We start from the raw sequence: 23,300 nt of genomic DNA, 5'->3' as shown, positions 1-23,300 counted from the left end.
CATCTAACACTATACTCCCCCCTACTTACACCTAACATTAACCTCCTCTCTACACCTAACACTAGCCTTCTCCATGCCTACACCTAAAACTAACTTCCCCCTACATACACCTAACACTAACTTCCCCCTACCTACACCTAACACTAACTTCTCCTTACACCTAACACTAACCTCTTCCTCTATACACCTAACACCGACTAACATTCCCCCTACTTACGCCTAACACAAGAGAGCTGTGAAATGGCTGACTGTATGAATGTATATCATGTATAGTCACCTAACACCAGCCTTCCCCCCCCCCATACCTACACCCAACACTAACCTTCCCCTACGCCTAACACTAACCTCCTCTTCCCTACACCTAACACTAACTTCCCCCCACCTAAACTTAAACTGTGATACAGCTGACTGTATGCATGTATATCATGTATAGTCAATATGTATATTACAGTCTGACACATTTTCAATAAGAGGTAATAGAATACTGGGTTGTTTACAAGGTAAGCAGAAGAAGTGAGAACCACAGGAGGTTTTGACGCCCTCGTGTCTCTCTCCTAGTGTGAGTGAAGGGCAATGGTTAAGGTACATGGGAAATGCCAGCACTGGAGGGACATGGCTATATTCCATATACCTCTTCTCTTGTCTCTGTGATGTGACTGAATTATTACTAGGAAGGTGAGATGCCGGCACTGGAGGGACATGGCTATATTCCATATACCTCTTCTCTTGTCTAAGTGATGTGAGTGAATTATTACTAGGAAGGTGAGATGCCAGCAATGGAGGGACATGGCTACATTCCATATACATCTTCTCTTGTCTCTGTGATGTGACTTAATTATTACGAGGAAGGTGAGATGCTGGCACTGGAGGGACATGGCTATATTCCATATACATCTTCTCTTGTCTCTGTGATGTGACTGAATTAATACTAGGAAGGTGAGATGCCAGCACTGGAGGGACATGGCTATATTCCATATACATCTTCTCTTGTCTCTGTGATGTGAGTTATTACTAGGAAGGTGAGATGCTGGCACTGGAGGGACATGGCTATATTCCATATACATCTTCTCTTGTCTCTGTGATGTGACTGAATTATTACTAGGAAGGTGAGATGCCGGCACTGGAGGGACATGGTTATATTCCATATACATCTTCTCTTGTCTCTGTGATGTGACTGAATTATTACTAGGAAGGTGAGATGCCAGCACTGGAGGAACATGGCTATATTCCATATACATAATCTCGTCTCTGTGATGTGACTGAATTATTACTAGGAAGGTGAGATGCCGGCACTGGAGGGACATGGCTATATTCCATATACATCTTCTCTTGTCTCTGTGATGTGAATTATTACGAGGAAGGTGAGATGTCAGCACTGGATGGACATGGCTATATTCCATATACATCCTCTCTTGTCTCTGTGATGTGACTGAATTATTACGAGGAAGGTGAGATGCCAGCACTGGAGGGACATGGCTATATTCCATATACATCTTCTCTTGTCTCTGTGATGTGACTGAATTATTACTAGGAAGGTGAGATGCCAGACATAATCTATGGCACGTGTAGGGGATTCACTAGACAACTGGCAAACAAGTCTCAGTAGTTATAAAAGTCTCTTGTATGGCAATTACTTCAAGGGGGATGATAAGGATAGTGACAGGTGTACTATCACCTCCTCTGTAACAAAGTACGTCCATCCCGACCTCTGCTCTGCTCAATTTATAACAACAATCACACAATTACCTCTTCCAGTCGTGTCTTCTCTCCATCTCCTGCAACTTCTCTTCCTGCTGTTACATCATTTCCTTTCAAGAAAAAAGTTGTATGACTTGGTGCACAAGTCCCTAAAAAGACTAAGTTCACCTCAAGCGAGTGCCCGAGGGAAGGCAGGTTGAATGATGCAACACTAATAAAATTTAAGAACAACCACCACTCTTCAGAACTTTATGTCAAAAAATACTTTATTAGTAGAAAAATTCCAAAAACCCCTCTAAATATCCCATCCCCCTGAAACCAAAAAGGACACGGGCATCCAAAGCAGGAGTACTCAAACAACAATCACACAATTCCATGTTCCAGCCGTGTGTTCCCTCCACCTCCTGCAACTTCTCTTCCTGCTGTTACATAATTTCCTGTCTTTGGCTTAATTTCCTTCTTTCTGTGCGTTCCACCTGTAAGTGGGGATTTGTCCATCTTGTGGTGAGTAGGCTACCTGCAGCCTCTGGTTGTGCAATGATTGTAATGATTGTAAATCCCCCGATAATTGTAGGTCAATTTTCAGGCCTCCAGCAGCTGATAAGAGCTGGGTGGTCTGCCTGTCCAGTCATGAATGAGCAGCAGAGATGGGCATTGATTGCTGTCTGAATTGAATGTCAGCAGGGGGTCCCTGTCCCTCCCCAGGCACAGAGTCCAGCTACGTCATAGAGAGAGTTACTGTGTTTCGTCACAGTAGAAGTCATCTTGCTGCGGTTGCCTAGCAACCCGCTGTACACACAGCCGTGCCCCAGCTTGTCTGTAAGAGCTTCGAGCAGGCGGGTCGCTGTTTGCTAAAGAGGAGGAGAAGGCTGAGGTGACCGGGAAGATGCTAGAGCAGGAGGGTAGAGGGCAGAGGAATGGGTCGTCAGGGAGAGTGCAGAGGAATGCGCCCTCTAGGGTAAGCGCTGAGAGGCTGCAGCCAGTCCGCCTGGTCCCGGTACCGTCCCTGAATAGGAGTAATAAGGCAGTAAATGGTGAGTCAGGGCTGGTCATGTTTTCCAAGAGAGGAAGCCTAGATGTGATGGGGATACAGTAGCAGGATGACCCAGCAGAAGTTCCCAGTATAGCGGGACCGTGGCGACACTAGGCGCCTCTGTACTGGTGTCTCTGCGATCCCCGGCCGTGTAGCATGATGAGTTTCCCCGGCCGGGTGTCCGGGCGGCCATGAAGTGAATTGTAGGAGGTGGGGTCTAGCAGAGAGGTAGGCATGTGAGGCCGTGAGTGAGTATGGGACAGCCAATGGGCTTGATAGAGGCGTGTCGGAAGAGAGATCGCAGATGGAAAAAAAAAAAGTGAAGTGCAAATGTTCAAAAAAAGTTAAGCGGTGCGACGTTTTCGTCGCACCAGGCAGGCTGTAGCGTGTACAGCAAGCATTGCGCCCACAACGCATCCCATCACGCTGCTCTAATGGGCAGTAGCAGAAGCGGAATCTTGGATCATCGACATACTGGCCATTGTGGTATAGTGCTGCCATCTTATGGACGATTTCTGTGGTGCATTATATCCATTATGACATTGGTATGGATGGAAATGTGGGTTTCTCCATTGTTGCTGGATGACGTCGGAATACAGGATAGCAGAATAGCTTGTTTGTACCATGACATTTTTTTCAACATTCAACCGGCAAAATAGAAGAGGAAGAAGAAATATTATTATATTCAAGGTGACCGAAAAAAGGGTAATATGATATTCAAAATATTCAAACTTAATATAGTTCAATACAAAGAAATAGAAAAAGGAGACTTCCGGTTCCGGCGCCCGGATGGTGGAGGTGTGAGAGACTAGCTCCGCACGGCGAGTCTCCCTCTTAGGCTGAAAAGCACGGCAAGCACCCCCGCTCCGCTCAGCACAGCTGCAGGATACAGCCCCGATTTCAGCGCCGCTATTCCCCCGGCTGATGGACCGCTATCTGCTGCGGTCAGCGCCTCGGAAAATTCACACCACGGAGGAGGAGGCGGGTAAGATTTCTGCCGAAGCAGCACAGGCATCACAGGCTCCAGTGACGCAGCAGCACTCCCCGGAGTGGGAAGCCTCCTCACAGCACGCTGCAGACTGGGATACGGAGGAGACCTCCTCTCAACAATTCACAGGTGAGGGTGGAGGGCTGCCCCTGGACTATAAGAAATTGGCCACAGAAGTAGCAAGGCAGCTGGCACCAGAGTTACAGGCCACGCTGCAAGCTACACTAGACAGCTCCATCCAGGCCATACACAATAAGCTACAGGCCCACAGCCAGAGACTTGACCAAGCAGAGCATAGAGTCCAAGCTCTAGAGGACGAAGGGGCTAAGGTGGGAAAGAACTATGACAAGCTTTTGGAGGAAAATAAACAGTTTCGGGATAAATTGCAGGATCTAGAAAATCGGTCACGCCGAAACAACCTTAGAGTGGTGGGGGTGCCAGAAACGATTGCAGTGACAGCATTACGAGAGCTATGCATGGTTACAATACCAAAGATGCTGGGATACAAAAGAGCCCTAAAAGTGGAACGAGCCCACAGAGTTGGCCCCCCACGAGCGGAGTCGGACAATCGCCCACCACGCTTGGTCCTGGCCAGGTACTTGGACTTCGCAGAAAAAACTGATTTACTGAAAGCGTTCCGTGATCTGGGAAGGCCGATTGATTACCAGGGAGCAAAGATACGCCTGTTTAATGATTATTCAGTAGAGGTTTCCAAAAAGCGCCAATCATTCAACGCTGCATGCGCAAAATGTGTGGAGAAGAAATGGAAATTTGCGTTACAATATCCAGCCATATTGCGGGTTACGGATGACTCTAATACTACACATACATTTAACTCTCCAGCTAAGGCGTTATCGTTTTTGAATGATAGTCCAGAAACAAGTGCCGATTGATAGCTTTAGCACTGTTCATTCTTTTCTGTTTAATTTCATTTTTTCTAATTTTAGACAGCAGGGGGTGCTGTTGTATAAGAAGAGAACTGTGTATAGCTCAGCCAATGCAAGCAAATGGTTTTTAGTCATATTGGTCTAAATGGCTGAAGTGTATTGTATTTAATCAATGCTATGTTGTTCTCTAGGTACAATTTATATCTAAAAGCCTAAAATAAGGGGGAGATTTGACTTTGGAGCTCGGAGGGGAGGTAGACATCCGGGAAAAAAGTGAAGTCACGAGCATAAGCATGAATCTTGTTGGTTGTTTTATTTTCATGTTTTTTTCTTTATGTTGGTCGCTTTTCCTTGAAAAATATGCTAAAACATTCCTTAAGGGTTTCAAGACTGAAAAAGCGAAGGGGTTAGCTTTAAGGGGGGGTCAGGGGATTCAGGGGGGATTAGTCATCTCTGGTAGCCGCAATTATAAGTCATCTAACTTATACGATAGTAACAAGATGTGTAATATCTCAATATTAAGCTGATGTCTTTGTTTATTACATCTTGGAATGTGAAGGGGCTCCGTTCCCCGGGCAAACGATCTATGATATTGCGACATTTGAAAAAGCTTAGATCGGATATTGCCTTCCTGCAGGAATGTCACCTATCAGAGGAACAGTTTAAATATATGAGGAAGTCATGGGTGGGCCAGGTATATGGGTCTCCGGCCCGAGGTCGCAAAGCGGGGGTTCTCATTTTGTTACATAAAAATCTGCAAGGGGAAGTTCTTAATGTATCTACAGATAAGGAAGGTCGCTGGGTGAACCTGCAATTAAAGCTAGCAGGAGAAACTATTACGCTGTTCAATGTTTATGCACCTACAGAGGAAGATAAATCTTTTTTTGGCTCATTGCTGACAGCCACATTATCATCTGGCTCTGGGAAGATCATTCAAGGCGGGGATTTTAATGCGCTAGCTAATCTACGGGAGGATAGATCCCCAAAATCTCATCCTAGCCCCTTAACACTATCTAAATCCATCATATTCCAGGACTATTTACAATCAGCTGGCCTAAACGATAGTTGGAGGTTACTTCACCCTGATGGAGAGGAATTTACTTTTCACTCTGCACCTCATAATACTTGGACAAGACTGGATTATTTTTTGGTCTCCCCTCAAGTGATGCCACAAATCGTTAAAGCAAATATCATGGATCTAATTATATCAGATCATGCACCCATCCAAATTGAATATTCTCCAATAGTTCCCAGGGGTACAGATATTATTTGGAAGTTTCCTTCATATTTATATGAAGATGAGGGGTTCTCCCAACTATTGTTAAATTGGTGGTGGGAATACAAAGAGGACAATAAAAAACATGTCAAAGACATTTTCTTGTTCTGGGAAGCAGCAAAACCAACTATTAGGGGCAAAATTATCAGTTATGTAGCAGGGAAACGCAAGCAATCCCATGAAGCATATACTAAATCACTGGCCGAGCTACGCTTAGCTCATAAATTATACCTTGACAATCCCTCCCCAGAGTCCAGGATGAATTGGTTGAAAGCAAAATCGATCACAGATGCAAATCTCAAAACTAGAGAGATGTATGTTAAATCATACAAAGACCTATATTATTACAAGTTTGGTAATAAAATGGGTAACCTCCTGTCCAGATTAGCTAAGCCGATGTTTAAACCTACAGTGATAACGTCTCTGCGCTCTCCCTCAGGCCATATATTAAACAACCCGAAAGAAATAAATTCTAGCTTTCGGGATTTTTATAGGGCTCTATACTCAAATCAATCTATAAACAAATCTTTAGACGGTCAGACCTGGTTGTCCAAGATCTCATTACCTAGCTTATCCGAAGACGATTTAACAGACCTGAATGCACCTATTACAGAGGGGGAGATTAGCGAGGCAATTAAACAACTAAAAAATAGGAAATCCCCAGGCCCAGACGGGTTCACTCCCGAATTTTTTAAGCTCCTACGCCAAGAAGTGGTTCCATATTTAAAGACTCTATTTGACAAGATCCTGAAGGAGGGAAAGTATCCAACTTCCGCGAACGTGGCCTATATTAAGCTCCTACTTAAGCCTGGCAAAGACCCCACATTACCGGGATCTTACCGACCGATTTCATTAATCAATCAGGATTTAAAATTACTTTCCAAAATTATGGCAGATCGATTAGCAGAAATTCTACCTAAATTGATAAACCCAAATCAGGTCGGATTTGTTCGAAATCGGTCGGCGGTAGCAAACATTAGAGTTGGGCCGAACGGTTCGCCTGCGAACGGTTCCATGCGAACTTCAGTGGTTCGCGTTCGCGTCCCGCAGGCGAACCTTTGCGGAAGTTCGGTTCGCCCCATAATGCACATGGAGGGTCAACTTTGACCCTCTACATCACAGTCAGCAGGCCCAGTGTAGCCAATTAGGCTACACTAGCCCCTGGAGCCCCACCCCCCCTTATATAAGGCAGGCAGCGGCGGCCATTAAGGCCACTCGTGTGCCTGCATTAGTCAGAGTAGGGCGAGTTGCTGCAGACTGTCTCTCAGGGAAAGATTAGTTAGGCTTAGCTTGTTCCTGTCTGGCTGCATACCTGTTCTGTGAACCCACCACTGCATACCTGTGCTGTGAACCCACCACTGCATACCTGTGCTGTGAACCCACCACTGCATACCTGTTCTGTTCAGTGGACCCGCCACTGTATACCTGTTCATTGAACCCACCACTGCATACCTGTGCTGTGAACCCACCACTGCATACCTGTGCTGTGAACCCACCACTGCATACCTGTGCTGTGAACCCACCACTGTATACCTGTTCTGTTTAGTGAACCGCCACTGTATACCTGTTCTGTTTAGTGAACCCGCCACTGCATACCTGTTCTGTTCAGTGAACCCACCGCATCAGTGCGCATACCTGTTCTGTTCAGTGGACCCGCAACTGCATACCTGTTCTGTTTAGTGAACCGCCACTGTATACCTGTTCTGTTTAGTGAACCGCCACTGTATACCTGTTCTGTTTAGTGAACCCGCCACTGCATACCTGTTCTGTTCAGTGGACCCGCCACTGCATACCTGTTCTGTTTAGTGAACCCGCCACTGCATACCTGTTCTGTTCAGTGGACCCGCCACTGTATACCTGTTCTGTTTAGTGAACCCGCCACTGCATACCTGTTCTGTTCAGTGGACCCACCGCATCAGTGCGCATACCTGTGCAGTTAAGTGAACCCGCCACTGCATACCTGTTCTGTTCAGTGAACCCACCGCATCAGTGCGCATACCTGTGCAGTTAAGTGAACCCGCCACTGCATACCTGTTCTGTTCAGTGAACCCACCGCATCAGTGCGCATACCTGTGCAGTTAAGTGAACCCGCCACTGCATACCTGTTCTGTTCAGTGGACCCGCCACTGCATACCTGTTCTGTTTAGTGAACCGCCACTGTATACCTGTTCTGTTTAGTGAACCCGCCACTGCATACCTGTTCTGTTTAGTGAACCCGCCACTGCATACCTGTTCTGTTCAGTGGACCCGCCACTGCTTACCTGTTCTGTTTAGTGAACCGCCACTGTATACCTGTTCTGTTTAGTGAACCCGCCACTGCATACCTGTTCTGTTCAGTGAACCCACCGCATCAGTGCGCATACCTGTTCTGTTCAGTGGACCCGCCACTGCATACCTGTTCTGTTTAGTGAACCGCCACAGTATACCTGTTCTGTTTAGTGAACCGCCACTGTATACCTGTTCTGTTTAGTGAACCCGCCACTGCATACCTGTTCTGTTCAGTGAACCCACCGCATCAGTGCGCATACCTGTTCTGTTCAGTGGACCCGCCACTGCATACCTGTTCTGTTTAGTGAACCGCCACTGTATACCTGTTCTGTTTAGTGAACCGCCACTGTATACCTGTTCTGTTTAGTGAACCCGCCACTGTATACCTGTTCTGTTCAGTGGACCCGCCACTGCATACCTGTTCTGTTTAGTGAACCCGCCACTGCATACCTGTTCTGTTCAGTGGACCCGCCACTGTATACCTGTTCTGTTCAGTGGACCCACTGCATCAGTGCGCATACCTGTGCAGTTAAGTGAACCCGCCACTGCATACCTGTTCTGTTCAGTGAACCCACCGCATCAGTGCGCATACCTGTGCAGTTAAGTGAACCCGCCACTGCATACCTGTTCTGTTCAGTGGACCCGCCACTGCATACCTGTTCTGTGAACCCGCCACTGTATACCTGTTCTGTTCAGTGAACCCACCGCATCAGTGCGCATACCTGTGCAGTTAAGTGAACCCACCTACCTACGTGAGTGCACGCAGTGTGATATACCACTCCGTGCATACCCGATATGGACAAAACAGGTAGAGGAAGAGGTAGTGGCAGAGCCAGAGGAAGGCCACCCGGCAGGTCTGCGCGAGGTCGTGTAAATGTAATTTCGTGTGGACCTGGCCCACAGTACAGTGCTCGGAAGAAGGCACGTCCCATCACCTCCCAAGATTGTCAGGACGTGGTTGAGTATTTAGCGACACAGAACACCTCATCTTGCTCAGCCACCAGTGCTACTACTAGCACCACTTCCGCTGCATTTGACACTTCGCAAGAATTATTTAGTGGTGAAATCACTGATGCACAGCCATTGTTGTTACAGCCAGATGAATTTTCACCAGCTCATATGTCTGAGTTACGCGGCAACATTATGGATGTAACGTGTAAGGAGGATGAAGGACCTACTGATGTTGGTGCATGTTTGGATTTGTCTGAGGCAAGCGAAGCTGGGCAGGATGATTACGATGATGACGATGATAGGGATCCACTGTATGTACCCAATAGAGGAGATGAAGAGGGGGACAGTTCAGAGGGGGAGTCAGAGAGTAGGAGGAGGAGAGAAGTTGCTGAAAGAAGCTGGGGCAGCTCTTCGTCAGAAACAGCTGGTGGCAGTGTCCGGCACCATGTATTGCCACCTATGTACAGCCAGCCAACTTGCCCTTCAGCATCAGCTGCTGAGGTCCCCATAGTGCCCACATCCCAGGGTGGCTCAGCGGTGTGGAAATTTTTTAATGTGTGTGCCTCAGATCGGACCAAAGCCATCTGCTCGCTCTGCCAACAAAAATTGAGCCGTGGAAAGGCCAACACTCACGTAGGGACAAGTGCCTTACGAAGGCACCTGGAGAAAAGGCACAAACAGCAATGGGATGGCCACCTGAGCAAAAGCAGCAGCAGCACACAAAAGCAAAGCCACCCTCCTTCTCCTCTTCCTCCTCCATCAGGTGCATTATCTGCTTCTGCCGCTTTCTCCCTTCCACCTTCACAGGCACCCTCCTCCACTCCGCCTCTGCCCTTGAGCGCTTCCTGCTCCTCTGCCCACAGCAGCAGTCAGGTGTCCGTGAAGGAAATGTTTGAGCGGAAGAAGCCAATTTCGGCCAGTCACCCCCTTGCCCGCCGTCTGACAGCTGGCGTGGCGGAACTGTTAGCTCGGCAGCTGTTACCATACCGGCTGGTGGACTCTGAGGCCTTCCGTAAATTTGTGGCCATCGGAACACCGCAGTGGAAGATGCCAGGCCGCACTTATTTTTCGAGAAAGGCCATACCCCAACTGCACCGTGAAGTTGAGAGGCAAGTGGTGTCATCTCTTGCGAAGAGCGTTGGGTCAAGGGTACACCTGACCACGGATGCCTGGTCTGCCAAGCACGGGCAGGGCCGCTACATTACCTACACAGCCCATTGGGTGAACCTGGTGGTGAACGATGGCAAGCAGGGCGCAGCGGACCAAATTGTGACACCTCCACGGCTTGCAGGCAGGCCTCCTGCCACCTCCTCTCCTCCTGCTACATGCTCTTCGCTGTCCTCCTCCTCCTTGGCTGAGTGGCAGTTCTCCTCTCCAGCTACACAGCCCCAGCTCCGCAGGGCCTATGCTGCATGCCAGGTACGACGGTGTCACGCCATCTTAGACATGGCTTGTCTCAAAGCGGAGAGTCACACTGGAGCAGCTCTCCTGGCTGCTCTTAAGAAACAGGTGGATGAGTGGCTGACCCCGCACCACCTGGAGATAGGCAACGTGGTGTGCGACAACGGCAGCAATCTGCTTGCCGCTTTGCATATGGGGAAGCTGACACACATACCCTGCATGGCACATGTCATGAATCTAGTGGTTCAAAGATTTGTGGCAAAGTACCCTGGCTTAGCGAATGTCCTGAAGCAGGCCAGGAAGTTCTGTGGGCATTTGAGGCGGTCTTACACAGCCATGGCACGCTTTGCGGAAATTCAGCGCAAAAACAACATGCCGGTGAGACGCCTCATTTGCGATAGCCCGACTCGCTGGAACTCGACCCTGCTCATGTTCTCCCGCCTGCTAGAACAGAAGAAAGCCGTGACCCACTACCTCTACAACTGGAGTAGAATGAAACAGTCTGGGAAGATGGGGATGTTCTGGCCCGACAACTGGACACTGATGGAGAATGCATGCAGGCTCATGCGGCCGTTTGAGGAGGTGACCAACCTGGTGAGCCGCAGTGAGGGCACCATCAGCGACTTAATTCCCTACGCTTACTTCTTGGAGCGTGCTGTGCGTAGAGTGGCGGATGAAGCTGCGAATGAGCGTGACCAGGAACCGTTACGGCAGGAACAGGCATGGGACCAATTTTCATCAGACCCAGCTGTTTCCTCAACACCTGCGGCAGCACAGAGGGGGGAGGAGGAGGAAGAAGAGAAGTCGTGTGCAGAAGACGAATCAGACTCAGAGGATGATGAGCAAGGTGTTTCTTTGGGGGAGGAGGAGGAGGAGGAGGGGACAGCGGCAGGAGAACAACCTCAGCAGGCATCGCAAGGGGCTTGTGCTGCTCAACCTTCCCGTGGTATTGTTCGCGGCTGGGGGGAGGAGGTTGACTTACCTGACGTCACTGAGGAAGAGCAAGAGGAGATGGAGGGTACTGGATCCGACTTTGTGCAGATGTCGTCTTTTATGCTGTCCTGCCTGTTGAGGGACCCCCGTATAAAAAACCTCAAGGGGAATGAGCTGTACTGGGTGGCCACACTACTAGACCCTCGGTACAGGCACAAAGTGGCGGACCTGTTACCAACTCACCGGAAGGTGGAAAGGATGCAGCACATGCAGAACCAGCTGTCAACTATGCTTTACAATGCCTTTAAGGGTGATGTGACGGCACAACGCCAGCAAGGTACCACTGCCACTAATCCTCCTCCCGTGTCCACGCAGTCAAAGACAGGACGCTCCAGCGATCTCATGGTGATGTCGGACATGCGGACGTTCTTTAGTCCAACGCCTCGCCGTAGCCCTTCCGGATCCACCCTCCACCAACGCCTGGAACGGCAGGTAGCCGACTACCTGGCCTTAAGTGTGGATGTAGACACTGCTGTGAACAGCGATGAGGAACCCTTGAACTACTGGGTGCGCAGGCTTGACCTGTGGCCAGAGCTGTCCCAATTTGCCATCCAACTTCTCTCCTGCCCTGCCGCAAGCGTCCTCTCAGAAAGGACCTTCAGCGCAGCTGGAGGCATTGTCACAGAGAAGAGAAGTCGCCTAAGTCACAAAAGTGTTAAGTACCTCACCTTTATCAAAAAGAGTGTCTCGGGGGGCACACCCACGATAATAAGGTCGTTGCCTCATTGTGGTCAGACCAAATTTGATCAGCTGGACAGTCACTGTTCTGTCATTCAGCTACATCAGCCAGATGACCATAAAGCCACTTTAAACTGTAAAGCCACCAAAACCTGCACTCTCGCCATGGTGCGCACCAGTAAAGCACGGCCGTCACTACACAAACAGCTGTTTGCGGTGCGTTACACGATGAGTTTGGTGTGTCAGTGTGAAGCAGTACCTTAATTACACTACCTGATTGATGTATACACATGCAAGATGTTTGAAAGCACTTTAGGCCTGTCATTTAGCATTCAATGTGATTTCTGCCCTTAAAACGCTGCTTTGCGTCAAATCCAGATTTTTCCCGGGGACTTTTGGCATGTATCCCACTCCGCCATCCCCCCCTCCAGGTGTTAGACCCCTTGAAACATCTTTTCCATCACTTTTGTGGCCAGCATAATTATTTTTTTTTTTCAAAGTTCGCATCCCCATTGAAGTCTATTGCGGTTCGCGAACTTTAACGCGAACCGAACCTTTCGCGAAAGTTCGCGAACCCGGTTCGCGAACCGAAAATCGGAGGTTCGGCCCAACTCTAGCAAACATACGTAAATTACTCTTGGTTCAGGATCACGTGAAGGCCTACCCCAGGTCATGCAGAAACTATGCAATTCTTTTAATAGATGCCGAAAAGGCCTTTGATAACGTGAACTGGGGTTGGCTAACGCTGGTCCTTGACAAAATGGGATTTAAAGGCCCGATATGTCGATTAATTACGGCTATGCATACAAACCCGGGGGCACGAATATATACTCCCGGCTTTCTGTCCGAAAATATAATTCTGTAAAAAGGGACTCGCCAGGGATGCCCGCTGTCCCCATTATTGTTCAACCTGGCGTTAGAACCGCTGGCAAGAATACTAGAAATGGAAAACAAGGGAGTGGATGTTGGTGGTAGCTGGGTATCACAGGCCATGTTCGCGGATGATGTCTTATTGTTCATGAGTGACCCCAAGGTACAACTCCCCCAAGTATTGAATATAATTAATGAGGTAGGAAGCTCTAGTGGCTTTAGAATTAACATCTCAAAATGTCAATTAATGTTCTTATCCTCAATGGCTCCAGTAATGAGTAAAGGCCAACTTCCGGTGGAAGTTTGCAACCAGGTTACCTATTTGGGCATAAAATTTCACAGAGACACTGGCCAACTTTATGCTCTAAATTATCAACCTCTCATTTCGGACATAAAAAGACAGCTACAGGGTTGGAATTCTCTACCAATTAATCTTATGGGAAGGGCAGCCCTTATTAAATCAGTGAGTTTTGGAAGACTACTCTACCCTCTACAAACACTACCCTTACTACTGAAACATTCAGATATAAAACAAATAAACAGAGCTTTTTCAGATTTTCTCTGGAGGCGAGGCAAAGTAAGGATAGCATTATCAAAGCTTCACCTTCCAAAAGATTGGGGAGGATTAGCATTACCAAATATTCGGTGGTACAACTTAGCGTGCCTTACGCGTAATATAAGAGACTGGATAAATGGAACTAGCTACTATTCTAATTTTACTTTAGAAACAGCCTTCGCAGAACCCTGGGAATTGACTGGGTTACTTCATACCCCACTAAAAGACTTCCCCGATAAAACAAAATCTAGCAGAATAATTAAAGACACGGTGGTGGCATGGAAAGAAATATGCAAGCTATTTCATGTATCCAACCGGGTGTCTAAATATATGCCCCTATGGGGTTTACCGGGGTTTTAAGCTAGTATTGCCCACGGGGGTTTTCTTGAATGGCAAAAAAAAGGAATAAAAAGACTCGGAGATCTCATTGATCTGAGAGAAGGCAAACTTATGTCCTTTTTAGGAATTCGGTCAAAATACGATATTCCTAAACATCACTTCCTGTTTTATAGGCAAGTGCAGTCCTATGTCCGAGATAAGGGGGGTAAATCCCCATCATTATATTCCTTGAATGATTTTGATAAATTTATATCTCCACACACTAATAAACTATCCCTCTCTACACTACAAACAAGTTTACAACAAATTCGTATCATAAACAAGGCCTTTCACAATCTGTCTCGTTGGTCGGGAGATATTCCAGGGGAAGACATAGAAAAAAAAATTCTTGAAGGATACCGCACGTCCTATAAATTAATACCAGGAGAGAACTGGAGGGAATCACAACTAAAACTTATACATAGGGCCAAATATGCATTCAATATAAAATACAAAAACCCTCCAGCACACTATTCTCCAGAATGTCCAAAATGTGCTCTTGCAGAGGCGGATCTATTTCACTGTCTTTGGACTTGTCCAGCGATATCAGCCTATTGGAACAAAGTAGCAAATTATATTGACACAATTAGCAAATTCAAACCAGAAGTAAATCCATTGCTGATGTTATTCCACTACACTCCAACAAGAAGTCTTTCCTCGGAAACTCTCTCGACAACTAATGTAAATATCTCTAATTTGGCCCATGTAATGATAATGGCCGCCCGTAAGGTGATCTTTAATAAGTGGATCTATTCTAGCGCTCCCACGGTGTGGGATGTCAAAGAGGAACTTATACAGCTGCTGAAAATGGACAGGTTAGAAGCTATGACACACAAGGATAAAAAAACAAAAACATTTTTTAAAACCTGGAAACAATATATTATAAAGACCTTTTCCAAAAGAGAAATAATCGAGATGGTATCACCGTTTAAAGACACAAAGTGGTATTTACTCAAAAAACAAGAACTAGAGGTCCCCCCTAAATATGAAGATAACGAATAGAGCAAAACTGCAAAGATACCGGATGTGGAAGAAAATGCAAAAATCTTTATTCATAAGCCAACTACAAGTTTAAAAACAATTAAAAACAAAGCAGCCAACCTGGGCCAAAAGCCCCTAATAATACAATATAATATGCGAGACCCTGCATGTATATAATATAGAAAGGATGGAATATGGCTTATCGTGGCCTCTCTGCAGATAATAATAGGATAAGAATATTATAATGTCTGTACAGGGCCACAAAAAACAAATGTTCAAGAAGTAGTACTGCAGTATGGCACTGTATAGCAGAGAAAATCCACGAAAAACCACACACCATTAATAAACAAGCATGTATTCACATTGACTAGCTACCACTAACAAAATCATGAAAGTGCTAGTGCATAAAAAACAATTGATAACATCATCAAAAGGACATGAATATATAGAATGATATGTGGAGACAACCAACAGGGAAGGTGAAAAGGAAGAAGATACTATATAAGATGGAAGAGGGAAGACTCCCATAAGGTGCAGTAGTGAAACAAAGGTGGAAGCCAGAGAATGAAAAATGAGCAAGGCTCACCTAGTATGGATGATAGGAGGTCTCAGGAATGGCTGCGCGGGCGCTACCCGCGCCGTCCGACTAGTTCCGCCGAAGCTGCAAGGGGACATTGATATGAGAAGCTGGCGCGGTTTAAATGGAGCCCGGAGGACGCGGCCGCGTCACTGGCTTGACCCCACGTGCCGTCTTACGTCAGCACGAAGGGTCAGCCATACGTATGATGAGACGCATGTGGCTATGTGGTACGCATGGAGAAAAAGAAGTTCGCCATCTAGTGGGCAAAAAGAGTAAAACATCCAAAATCACATAAATAATTAGAGTCTCCATGAGAATGTGGCCGCCATCTAGTGGGCAAAACAGTTAATGATATACAAAAAAGTATAAAGATTCCAACAAAATACAAAAACATCCTGAAAGCGACACATAAAGTAATCTGGATTGGGAAAAATTCTCCTATCCTTTATATAATTATAAAACATTTAAATACAAAGTTACAAGGCTTGTATATCTTTATAAATTTAGAAACAATGTATATATATAAACGCTGTCCACTGAAAATCCAGGCAGAAGAGTTTGTGAGCAATGTACTTCACACGAATCAAGGGTGGCTCAATGAGGGCATGAGACTTGATCCAAATAATAGGATATCATTATTTGAGGCATCCTAAATCAGAAAGATAAATAATAATAATGGGTATCAATTCATAAAAAATCCTATCAATACATTATGTCATATCCAATAAAAAGAAGCCACCCAGTGCTTAAGTACGCCTTACAGTGCACCAATCTCAACCCAAGAACCATAATTCAGTCCAGTCCTCTTACCACAGACTGTAGAAAAGGTATATATTGAAAGAGTATGCTCACATGTACTCACACCATGTGAGCAAGGAGGAGAAAAATGAACCTTCACTGTAAAATACACTAACTGGATGTCAAAACAAGAAAAAGAAGGCTAAAGACAGTCCAGCTTCCCTACCTTGAAGCTGTAGAATATATACAAAATCAGAAGATAGATCAATTAATCAAGAATAGTCCAGCTTCCTTACCTAAAGCTGTAGAGTACGAAAAGTAAAATAAATCACCGAAGGAGTGCACCGTCACAAGGATATGATTATTGTGGTAAATAACAACCCAAACTAAAATCTTCGTTAAGGCCCTGGGGAATTCTCGTACCTAATTTATAAATCCAACGCAATTCCCATTGCAACATCTTAGTGACATGATTTCCACCTCTATTGCCTAATTGTAGTTTCTGGAGTCCGATCACCTTCCAATTTTCCATTTTGCCCAGTGGGCATATCAAGGAATGTGATGCCACAGTAGTAAGGGTTTTATTTTCTGTATAGTCCCTAAATGCTAATTTGATGTTAGAACGATGTTTCTGTATTCTCGATTTGAGGGGATTTTTTGTTTGACCAACATATCTTTTGGTACAACCACATTCAAGAAGGTAGATAACCCATGGGGTCTGGCAGTTTATGAAATCATGTAACATTATATACGAGTTGTCCAGATGATTGCGTATGCCTTTAGTAGGTTGCATTAATGAACAGATGGAACAATTTCCACAAGGAAAACTTCCCTTAGTGCTTAATGATCTCTGTGGATACGTATAATGACTATGGCAAAGTCTATCCTTGAGACTGGGTGCTCTCCTGGCTGTTAGGGATGGTCTTGGAGTGATGAATTTTTTAATTACAGGATCACTCTGTAAAATCCTCCAATGAGTATTCAAGATACCATAGATCTCATTCCAATTCTCGTTGTAAGGTGTAATCAATCTAACCAAATTCTCACATTTGGTATTAACCTTTCTGGTTTGCAACAATTTCTCTCTTGGCGTAAACCTGGCTCTCCGCCATGCCTTTCTTATATATTTATTGGGATAGCCTCTGCTTCTGAACCTATCTGCCAGTTTGCTCGCTTCCTTTTCAAACTCTTCATCATTTGTGCAATTGCGTTTAACTCTCAAAAATTGTCCAATCGGTATACCGCGTTTAGTGGCCGCAGTATGAAAAGAGGAATAATGTAAAAGGCTATTGACAGCCGTAGCTTTGCGATATAAAGTTGTGTTAAGTTGGCCCTCTGGTCCCTTCAAAATCTTGATGTCCAGGAAATTTACTTCTTTCTGGGAAATATCAAAGGTAAGGAATATATTAAGATCATTGTTGTTGATAGTGGTCATAAATTCTTGCAATAAGTCCACACTATCTTGCCATAATATGAAGACGTCATCGATGAAACGATGCCACCCCGCAATGGCGGGGTGGAATCGTTCCAGCGACGACGTCCACACATACTCTCTCTCCCACCACCCAAGAAAGAGGTTGGCCACTGAGGGCGCACATTTGGCCCCCATGGCCACACCCCTTATCTGTAGGTAGTAGGTATTGTTGAACAGAAAATAGTTGTGCGTTAGCACAAATTCTAGTAATTCCAACAACCATAAATTTCTCATATGATTTTCTGTAGTTTCCATCGCCAAAAAATATTTAACAGCTCTGATACCATGTTGGTGTGAGATATTCGAATACAGACTCTCCACATCACAAGTTACCAAAAAATCATTCTCTTCCAATTGGATATCGGCTATTTTAGCAATAATATCAGCAGAATCCCTGATATAAGATTCTAAAGACAAAACATGAGGTTGCAAAAAGAAGTCTATGTAGGCACAGCACTTCTCATTCAGACTTCCCATGCCAGCAATTATGGGCCTCCCAGGTGGACTCTGTTTATTTTTATGTATCTTGGGTAAGATATAAAAAGTGGGCGTAACTGGCTGCTCAACCCATAAGTACTCAAATTCTCTTTTAGTTATCACTTTTTCTTCTAGGCCAAGCTGTAACAAGGCCTTTAATTCCCTTTGATATGTTGCTACCGGATTACCGGAAAGTTTTCTATAGAATCTATCATCACAAAGCTGTCTGTATGCTTCCTTCTCATAGAGATCTCTTGGCCAGATGACTATGTTGCCCCCCTTATCAGCCTCCTTGATAATTATATCAGTTCTATTACCAAGTTCAACGAGAGCTTTTCTCTCCTCTCCTGTAAGATTGTCCTGCACTCTGCTATTATTAGTAATCTGTTGTAATTCCTTTGATACAACGTCAAAGAAGACCTGTACCTGAGGACAAGAGGTAAAGGGGGGCAAATATTTGGAGGCTGGCCTAAAACGAGAGGTTTTACTTACCCCTTGATTATCTGTTTGTTCTTCCAATAGAGACATCAGATCCATAAAGATCAAATTATCTTGTTCATCAAGGTTTAGTTCATTCATTGAAGGCACCTGAGGATCTCTGTGATAAGTCTTTTTAAGTACTAATTTCCTACAAAAAAAGTAGAGATCTTTTAGCATATCAAATGGATCATACTTATGTAGAGGTGAGAAAGTCAAACCCCTTTGCAAAAGACTTTTTTCATTAGCTGTCAAGGGAATATCCGATAAGTTAACTATGTTCAGTACCTCATTATCAGTCCTAGTAATATTGGTTCCTCCATCTGCTTTATGCTTCTTCCCCACCTGACGTGGGTCCATTCGAATTTCATTTAGTCTTCCCAGATGATGGAGTGCACTATTTTCAGCATCAGACTCAGTGAATTCACTAGAATCTGAGGCATAGCCCCTAGGTGGGGGGTTACCAAAATTTCCCTGTGGAGTCTGTGGTATAGGCACCGGTCGTTTGTTTTTGCGTGGCTTGCCTGGTTTTCTAGGAAAGTTCTTTCCCCTCATATTATTTTTGTGTTTCCATAAATAGGCCTTAGAGCCAGCATAGTCTTGCCTGTCTCTTAGAAGTTTCTTCTTTTTATTTTCCATGACCTCAGTTTCTAATTTTCTAATGTCATTTTTTAGCTGTTCCATAAAAGGTTCAACCAGAGTCCTTTGATCATATTTAGTTAATTGTTTCAAAAGATCAGTATTTTTATTTTTTAGATTGGACAAGAGTTCTTTATCTAAATCAATCAACATTTGAATAATGATACTGGCACATTTGTTCAGACCTGCTTCCCAGATTTTCTTATTTTTCTCTTCTAGTTGCCAGGAGGGAAATATCTGAACCCTTAGGCCTCTAGGATATACTCCTTCTTTGTCATAGTGTTGTAGGCTCTTAACATTCCACCAAACTTTTACATAATGGACATGCGTATTCTTAATTGCTTCACATAAAGTTCTAAAATCTTCTGGTAAGGATTTATCAGTAATCAGCTGTTCATTCTGAAATACTTCATTTAGCTTATCACTCCAATTTCGCTCAAAGACATCAATAAAGCTGTACGCCATAATTGATATAATAAAAATGCTGCTCTGAAAAGAGACAAAAGACAGCCTCAAATTAGACATTTTTCAAAAAACAGGAAAACGAGCAAGCATCATTAGGTAACCAATGTTACTCTAAATGCCATAATAGGCTATGTAGGGGGGATAAAGGGTCACCGACCCAGAACAATATACACTCAAAAAACAAGAACTAGAGGTCCCCCCTAAATATGAAGATAACGAATAGAGCAAAACTGCAAAGATACCGGATGTGGAAGAAAATGCAAAAATCTTTATTCATAAGCCAACTACAAGTTTAAAAACAATTAAAAACAAAGCAGCCAACCTGGGCCAAAAGCCCCTAATAATACAATATAATATGCGAGACCCTGCATGTATATAATATAGAAAGGATGGAATATGGCTTATCGTGGCCTCTCTGCAGATAATAATAGGATAAGAATATTATAATGTCTGTACAGGGCCACAAAAAACAAATGTTCAAGAAGTAGTACTGCAGTATGGCACTGTATAGCAGAGAAAATCCACGAAAAACCACACACCATTAATAAACAAGCATGTATTCACATTGACTAGCTACCACTAACAAAATCATGAAAGTGCTAGTGCATAAAAAACAATTGATAACATCATCAAAAGGACATGAATATATAGAATGATATGTGGAGACAACCAACAGGGAAGGTGAAAAGGAAGAAGATACTATATAAGATGGAAGAGGGAAGACTCCCATAAGGTGCAGTAGTGAAACAAAGGTGGAAGCCAGAGAATGAAAAATGAGCAAGGCTCACCTAGTATGGATGATAGGAGGTCTCAGGAATGGCTGCGCGGGCGCTACCCGCGCCGTCCGACTAGTTCCGCCGAAGCTGCAAGGGGACATTGATATGAGAAGCTGGCGCGGTTTAAATGGAGCCCGGAGGACGCGGCCGCGTCACTGGCTTGACCCCACGTGCCGTCTTACGTCAGCACGAAGGGTCAGCCATACGTATGATGAGACGCATGTGGCTATGTGGTACGCATGGAGAAAAAGAAGTTCGCCATCTAGTGGGCAAAAAGAGTAAAACATCCAAAATCACATAAATAATTAGAGTCTCCATGAGAATGTGGCCGCCATCTAGTGGGCAAAACAGTTAATGATATACAAAAAAGTATAAAGATTCCAACAAAATACAAAAACATCCTGAAAGCGACACATAAAGTAATCTGGATTGGGAAAAATTCTCCTATCCTTTATATAATTATAAAACATTTAAATACAAAGTTACAAGGCTTGTATATCTTTATAAATTTAGAAACAATGTATATATATAAACGCTGTCCACTGAAAATCCAGGCAGAAGAGTTTGTGAGCAATGTACTTCACACGAATCAAGGGTGGCTCAATGAGGGCATGAGACTTGATCCAAATAATAGGATATCATTATTTGAGGCATCCTAAATCAGAAAGATAAATAATAATAATGGGTATCAATTCATAAAAAATCCTATCAATACATTATGTCATATCCAATAAAAAGAAGCCACCCAGTGCTTAAGTACGCCTTACAGTGCACCAATCTCAACCCAAGAACCATAATTCAGTCCAGTCCTCTTACCACAGACTGTAGAAAAGGTATATATTGAAAGAGTATGCTCACATGTACTCACACCATGTGAGCAAGGAGGAGAAAAATGAACCTTCACTGTAAAATACACTAACTGGATGTCAAAACAAGAAAAAGAAGGCTAAAGACAGTCCAGCTTCCCTACCTTGAAGCTGTAGAATATATACAAAATCAGAAGATAGATCAATTAATCAAGAATAGTCCAGCTTCCTTACCTAAAGCTGTAGAGTACGAAAAGTAAAATAAATCACCGAAGGAGTGCACCGTCACAAGGATATGATTATTGTGGTAAATAACAACCCAAACTAAAATCTTCGTTAAGGCCCTGGGGAATTCTCGTACCTAATTTATAAATCCAACGCAATTCCCATTGCAACATCTTAGTGACATGATTTCCACCTCTATTGCCTAATTGTAGTTTCTGGAGTCCGATCACCTTCCAATTTTCCATTTTGCCCAGTGGGCATATCAAGGAATGTGATGCCACAGTAGTAAGGGTTTTATTTTCTGTATAGTCCCTAAATGCTAATTTGATGTTAGAACGATGTTTCTGTATTCTCGATTTGAGGGGATTTTTTGTTTGACCAACATATCTTTTGGTACAACCACATTCAAGAAGGTAGATAACCCATGGGGTCTGGCAGTTTATGAAATCATGTAACATTATATACGAGTTGTCCAGATGATTGCGTATGCCTTTAGTAGGTTGCATTAATGAACAGATGGAACAATTTCCACAAGGAAAACTTCCCTTAGTGCTTAATGATCTCTGTGGATACGTATAATGACTATGGCAAAGTCTATCCTTGAGACTGGGTGCTCTCCTGGCTGTTAGGGATGGTCTTGGAGTGATGAATTTTTTAATTACAGGATCACTCTGTAAAATCCTCCAATGAGTATTCAAGATACCATAGATCTCATTCCAATTCTCGTTGTAAGGTGTAATCAATCTAACCAAATTCTCACATTTGGTATTAACCTTTCTGGTTTGCAACAATTTCTCTCTTGGCGTAAACCTGGCTCTCCGCCATGCCTTTCTTATATATTTATTGGGATAGCCTCTGCTTCTGAACCTATCTGCCAGTTTGCTCGCTTCCTTTTCAAACTCTTCATCATTTGTGCAATTGCGTTTAACTCTCAAAAATTGTCCAATCGGTATACCGCGTTTAGTGGCCGCAGTATGAAAAGAGGAATAATGTAAAAGGCTATTGACAGCCGTAGCTTTGCGATATAAAGTTGTGTTAAGTTGGCCCTCTGGTCCCTTCAAAATCTTGATGTCCAGGAAATTTACTTCTTTCTGGGAAATATCAAAGGTAAGGAATATATTAAGATCATTGTTGTTGATAGTGGTCATAAATTCTTGCAATAAGTCCACACTATCTTGCCATAATATGAAGACGTCATCGATGAAACGATGCCACCCCGCAATGGCGGGGTGGAATCGTTCCAGCGACGACGTCCACACATACTCTCTCTCCCACCACCCAAGAAAGAGGTTGGCCACTGAGGGCGCACATTTGGCCCCCATGGCCACACCCCTTATCTGTAGGTAGTAGGTATTGTTGAACAGAAAATAGTTGTGCGTTAGCACAAATTCTAGTAATTCCAACAACCATAAATTTCTCATATGATTTTCTGTAGTTTCCATCGCCAAAAAATATTTAACAGCTCTGATACCATGTTGGTGTGAGATATTCGAATACAGACTCTCCACATCACAAGTTACCAAAAAATCATTCTCTTCCAATTGGATATCGGCTATTTTAGCAATAATATCAGCAGAATCCCTGATATAAGATTCTAAAGACAAAACATGAGGTTGCAAAAAGAAGTCTATGTAGGCACAGCACTTCTCATTCAGACTTCCCATGCCAGCAATTATGGGCCTCCC

The 23,300-nt window shown here is 44.3% G+C and overlaps 1 pseudogene; it reads right to left on the bottom strand.

The window, feature by feature from the left end:
• Positions 1-2,909, bottom strand: part of LOC137537132 (uncharacterized) — a 272,454-nt pseudogene extending 269,545 nt beyond the window's left edge.
• Positions 2,910-23,300: the final 20,391 nt, after the last annotated feature.

This window comes from Hyperolius riggenbachi, chromosome 10 (assembly GCF_040937935.1).
Source record: "Hyperolius riggenbachi isolate aHypRig1 chromosome 10, aHypRig1.pri, whole genome shotgun sequence".
Classification (NCBI taxonomy): domain Eukaryota; kingdom Metazoa; phylum Chordata; class Amphibia; order Anura; family Hyperoliidae; genus Hyperolius; species Hyperolius riggenbachi.
Note: the sequence above shows the minus strand (reverse complement) of the source record. Positions and strands in the feature narration are given on the sequence as shown.